This window comes from Mizuhopecten yessoensis, unplaced genomic scaffold (genome assembly GCF_002113885.1).
Source record: "Mizuhopecten yessoensis strain PY_sf001 unplaced genomic scaffold, ASM211388v2 scaffold5193, whole genome shotgun sequence".
Taxonomy (NCBI): domain Eukaryota; kingdom Metazoa; phylum Mollusca; class Bivalvia; order Pectinida; family Pectinidae; genus Mizuhopecten; species Mizuhopecten yessoensis.
Genome location: NW_018405926.1, coordinates 561,586 through 568,470, shown reverse-complemented (window position 1 = coordinate 568,470; position 6,885 = coordinate 561,586).

Below are 6,885 nucleotides of genomic sequence, written 5' to 3'. Positions count from 1 at the left end.
TGGTGAATAAGTTATCTTAGGTGAAGTGTTAACCTTTTTTTTCTTGACATCAGTGTACTGTTTAAGAATTAGTTATTATTACTTTATTCATGCATAGTCTCATAGCTTCGTATAGAGTAGTGCTTATTCAGCATAAATGTACATGGTATGAGTTTTTGAACTTTCACTAACTGGATTAGTCTGTGTCTACATCCGACACCTGATTTACAGCCCTTATGTATTATAAAATATGCAAAGGTATACATGAACTAGATGCACTGACCAAACCCCGATAAATCATATAAAACAGCATCGGGGTGTTCAAGTTACATACTCGTCTCTTGGTGTAAAATCTTCAGTACCGACATATGCAGTGATTTGTTAACCACAGGAATGTTGACGTATGCAGAGAGATATGAATGACAATCACAAATATTTAACTCAATACACATCAGCTGGTTTGAGTTTTACATAAGGATCTTGCTTGATCGAGCCGATGCATCGTGATAGACAGAACGGACTATGAATATTTAACACAATTCCACAACGTAGGCTTTGCAAAATGATGACCCCTGTTAAAGTGGCGCCTACGTAGGGATCGGGAAACATTGAAAACTCAAAAGGAGGTATTTACTGGGTGGGGAGTATGTTTATCTAATAAATACTAGCCTTTTTCCACCTACACGACAAATGGAAATTACTCTTAACCTCATTCGGAAGAGCTCATTTGACGGAGCGTCTTGATACTAAACAAGGGGCTACATGTACGTGGTCGATCCCTTGCGAACGTATCGAAAACAAATCAAATTAATCAAACATATGATAAAAGAGGAACGGGGCAAAAGTAAGGACGATATGCATTCTTCCCCCCGCCCCGTCCCCTTCCCCTTCGTTTAATAACCATGTATCATTGCTAAGGCTAATAATATATATGTATGCGCGTGCATATGGTGTGTGTGTGCGTGATTTGTATCGAACAAAGAACATGCAACAGTGTTTTCCAAAAGACTTTGCGTATTGCAAACGTATACAAGTAAGAATTGTGTGACTTTTCTTGGAATAAAAAGGCAGGATTGTGGCTATCTTTGTATTCATTAAATACATCACGTTCCACTTTGAAACCAGGGTCATTGGCTTCAGCATTTACCAATTATAACATCAGTTGAAGCTGACGCTTGATAGTGAGGGGGAAACGAGGCATTTTATGACACAATGCTGGCAAGTGCAAAAGAAACCAAATACTTTTATTATCTAGGTCACGTTGAATTAGAGACGCTGATAGATATGAAAGGTCATTCAGATATATTTCACGTGGTAAAATAGATTTAATCAACATTAGTTTGTATATCACGAAAGAGGATATAAATCAGTATTCTGAAATATTGCTTAAAAGCGGGAGTCGTCATTTTTTATTTTTTATCTTCTTTGTTGTTTTGTCAACAATAATACATGCAAATATGTTATTAATTTCTTAATGATCACAATCTCGGATAATTACTATTATGCACGTGCGATACAAGCGTCCTTCATGTTTTCCTATCAGTCGCCGGGGTGATAATCAGTTTTCCACTCCCATTCTGACTGATAACTTGATATTAGCCTGAACCGATATCAGTTGATCCGGGTTCAATGTTCTTGATTCGGTTAAACGTTTACAATATTGTTGCCGTCTGCACCGGATGTAAACACCCATAACAATTAACCCATATTACTGCCGGTTGAATTAACAAATAATTCATTTGCAAATACATAAACAAAATCCAATGGTTTTTATTGTGTTTAATGTCCTGTTGCATACGCAAACCAGCTAATGTCATGTTTTGATTTACCTTAATGTGTGTATTGTACAAGTGTGTGCTGGAGGCGGTGAATTGATGTATGATCCTTGCGAAAACGTGAATCTGATGCCGACTTTGGAGTTTTACTTCATTGCTATACCATGCCGAAGGCACCCAACACAGTTACCCACTTGGTGACATTCTACCGATAACGAGTTAGTTTGTTGTTGCGATTAACTATAATTCTGAACGTTCACCAGGTTATTTAAGTACACTTTCCAGGATTTCAGTATATTTCCTCCTTAGGAGTATCATCATATACAAAACAAAAGTTAGAAGCATTGCTTAACACATAAGAAAAATCAAGTGAGTATTTTTTTTATTTTTTTTTGTCTGTTTTATTTTCATTTTGTTTGTTCGGGGTTTTTTCAGATCAATTTGACGCATGTTTGACGTAGGGAACGTACAAAGCGCAGCACAATGTAAATGTATCGTACGATGTTTACACAGGATGAGACAAAATAATTAGAACCTATTTATATGGGGTCAAATTGGTCTTTATAGAGGACAGAAATGTCAGTGATACACTCTTTTATCAGGAGTAGTTAACTCAAGCAGACTTTTCGAAAGGTCAAAAGTTTAACAAATGGACAATTCTGATCTCGAAACAATGAAAAGACTATCTTAAGCATGTGTTATTCATTTATGAGTAGACCTGTGCGTGTTTATATTGTTGTTGGGACCCGTTATGTTAACAGATTTCTTTTTAAGGTCATTGTTTTCACATAAAGGAAACCTCAGATGGCATTTTCAGAATATCTGAAACCTATCGAAGGCGTTATACTATAACAACTGAATCATCTACTACAAAATGTCACAGACGGTTAGAGATTAATCCGGAACAGTAATGACGTATTCAGTCACGACTTACATGTTAATCGCCCAAAATAATGGCATCATCAACATTCCTTAATCCTGTGTCTAATACATGCCGCCCACTGCTGTACATATGAATGTCTATGGAAAGGACTATATTTTATTCATAGGAAGCAATTCCGTGCGGTGTATTATATTGAAAATACAATAAATTCTTCAATAATTTTCCTTTTTTTATTGTTTCTCTATTTCTTTAAATATTTGTTGATATATTTTTTTAAAATTACGGTTGATGTCATTTCATAAATTCAAATATCTTATTGAATGAAATTTATCCACTCCCTAGCCACTCCTTTCCTGCATGCACATAACAATCCTGGATTTTGATATTTTTATTAGTTAGAGGTGATGCTATATCATAGGAGGAATGACATTCATTGGCACACATTGATATACTTCTTAGCCAATCACTTTCAGCTTATAGCAACCTTACTTTCTAACACTATTAATGTTTAACATAAAACCATTCTTTTAATGCTAATTTGATTACACACAGCTTAATTTCATATGCATGCTTTAACAGATTCGTACAAGAAAATGTACAGGAATTCCAATGCTGGATTATGAGGAAATATCTAACGAATAATGTCATTATAATGATTGTTTTATATGGTGGCATATTTCTGACATCGACTTCAACTTGCGAGTTAATTATGTCGATGTGATGTTTAAAAGATGTCGACAAGCTTCCCCGATCGGACGTGAAAAAAGTATGGGGTCACCAGCCCGACCAATAGGTTTTCTACGGGTAATCCGGGTTCCTCCCACAGCAAGACTCCCGCGCGCTTACATCAGGGCTAACAAGAGTGATAAATATAAGCTGTAAAAACGTGTTTCATAATTGTTGTAAAACACAGTTTATATAAAAGTTGTCGATAACGCATGATCATATCGCAATAACGTTTAGATAAAAATAATTTCTTGGAGAATGATTACCTAACAGCTCGTTTTGCATAGTTAACTCGCAAGTCGAAAGTTAATGGCAAAAAACATGCTACCCTAGTTTTAATTTCGATTACCCGATAAAACAATCCTTTAAATCCAATTATTAACAAAAATACACCGTATTGGAGCATTACTACAAACTCGCCTTACATGTATCATGTAAAGTGTATGTCCCGCAAATGATCTCCCAGCAAATATTTAAGGTTAGAGTAAAAACGTGTGCTGAAAGTTGGATGAAAATGTGTCAGTGTCAACATACGCTAAGCTGGTAAAGCTGATCTAGAACCTTATTGATCAGCTTGGTTGGGCGTTGTTAGCTATCATCGGTAAGGAAAGCATCACAAGTCCTAGCCTACACGTAAATAAAACCAACTGATTTGGACAGACATCAAAGTCATGATAGTTAACCTAGACAACCTCGAGCAGAAAAGTGGGCACTAAGGAACATCAACAGATCATGGAAGGGACCGTAGCATTTCCGTCATGTAAATTCGAGACTCTTTGACATTAAACATTAGCTTAGTACTTTATTCGCATCAGGAAGGATATATCCTGACATCATTTGCTTCCTGGAACAGATCACTGAGGAAGTATACCACTGAGATCGTAAAAGCCACCTACACGCGAACTTTTAATTCAAAGAACTGATACATATCTAATCAGCACGAGCTATGAGGATTCTCTAGCATAATGTCAAAAGCTTTTTCAAAAAATCCTTTCATTGTGTATACACAAGAGTAGCAGTAGTTAAAATGTGTACAAAGCGTTACACTTGTACTTAAACTTGCTGTAAATTTGGCAATAGTGGCAGGTTTAACCAATATCATATATATATATTGTGTCTCATGAGAGAGGACACATAACAGTCATAAAGTATCCTTATTCAGATTTGGTGAAAGACTGTACCAACTGTATCTCGCTGCATTATTGTAAGAGGCAACTTACGTGACCCCGGGGCCCCCCTCTGCAGAAGCGAAGTTATTTCGTTTGCGTATTTTGTTTAGGGGACACTAATGTGACCAACATTGATCTGCTGCCCCTATTGCAACACTTGGAACATTCTGTGTGGTTTTATTCTCATTTCCTTACCCTTTATTTCTGTTGATGTCTCCTTGGGCTACCCGTATATGGCTTCATATGACCTTACTAGGAATTTAAACCCCAAAACAAACAAAAATCATACATCAAATTAACCTTATAATAACGTTAATGTCATTGATATGTTCTTTAAATAGGTTCACATCTCCGCGTTGTTGATTTCAAGAGAGCCAAATCTCCAGATATAAATTGATAATAAATTGAAAAAATTGGCAAGTGCAATAATGTGTCAGGTCATCAGCTCACGTGGTTACATTATTTCAAAACGATTTTTCTCGAAATGAATTGTTTGCAATATGAAAATAGTCATGCACAATCCCTAGACACGGACGATTTATCAATACGTTCTGCTCAACCTCCTGTTGAGGCAGATGACAAATCCATAATGCATCTGTTAAGTACTTGAATATCTTTATTTAGCATATCTTGATTGAATAACAAAAACATATTTGTTTACGTAACTCTGTCCTAAAGTAATTCATGAAATCTCAACCAACATGTTGGCGTCAAAGGTGAAGCTTCTGACAGCGTTATCTCTGAAAATATGTTGGTCTAACTTGCCTTGTTCGAAAAGGCTTGGTTAAGTAAAAATATAGTTTTCTACTTATGCCAAATTGAAAATTCTTGTAACCGAACAGTTGTCAAATCTAAGTCTGGGGTTTGCTGTTCGAAGACAGCAGAATAATACCAAATTGTCTACAAAAGCCATAATTCAAACTCGAAATCGATAAAACTAGGGAAGAATGTAAACAAATGAAATATTAACACAGAGGAAAAGCGTCCCCTGCTTCATCGACAACACCCGCCATTAACATTTAGATAAAAACCAAGCGGTATTACGTTCTCAAATCGAGGACTCGGGTATTGACATCACAAAACCATAAGGCTTACCAATGCGCATTATCCAAACCATGGGCATTCATACGACACAAAGAAATAGCATATTTCCCTAGTAGATCATGATGGTGACCATAAACCTTATGCATAGTCATCATCTACCTTTATCGTCACCATAGTGTTATACGTTTGTCCGTCAGCAATCAATATTAATTAAAGTCTTGCATATTAAACGATCTCCGACACGTTAACGGCGCAGGTACATTGTGGGATGAAGAGTTGTTTCTATCGATCAAGGGAACGTTTAGCTGAACATAAACAGGAATTAAAAACTTATTTCGAAAACGTTTGTTCCCTTTGTCAAGCAAAGTATTAACTGATTAATGTAGTATTACAGTCCAATTGGGCGAAACGTCTCTATGACTTTGACAGCTGATTTTACTGATTCGGACCATTGTGGCTTAGTGAGCATTTCAGCAGTTTAGAGTCGGGGCATCGGTCATTTGCACTCGTTGTTTGACAAAAGAAATAGACGTTTTCGATAGTTCGCAAAAATAATTGTCAAATCGTGTTTTTGTTCAAAACTAACTTGGCATTCGCTTATAAGCATTGTCACCACCTTTGCTTTCAATTTGGTGACGTAACATGGGCATGGATTTAACCTTGATTTACTCGCTACCTTTTGGTGCAAATGGTCTTCCTCTTCTAGCACTTTTCATTATATCGATGTAAAACGGTCCTCGGATCATAGTATGCCCTTGTATCAAATATTTATAATGTGTATGAAGATGTCGTTCTCACTTTGGTAAATTCTTATTTTTTGTCACATAAATAGTAAATTCCACGTGCTATATGCCTTTCTACACGATGGCATGAATACTCTCTACAACGAGCTCAATTGAAAGTAGTTTTTTCGAAGAAGGTTTGTTTGCCGATAATGCAGCTTCGATTAGTTTTGGAAAACAATTATACAATTGGCACATGCAGTAGATAGCTTTATAGTGTCGCGCATTTATACAAAGAGTTCAACTAATACACGTTTCTAGATTCTTGATTTTTTTTTTATTATCAAAGGAGGTCTTGCGACATCAGCAAATCTCCATATAAAACGTTTTATTAACATAACTTTCAAACTACACCAGGTCCAAATTGAACCAAAGTCTGATTAGTCCAGAGCCATCAATCAAAACGGTTGATGGGAATATATTAAAAAGCTGAAACCTAAAACTGTATGCAGAAGGGTTCAACGCGATCGCCTTAAGAATCCCTGTCCCACTGAATATGTATCTCGTACGTGCAGTTACTTCCCTTT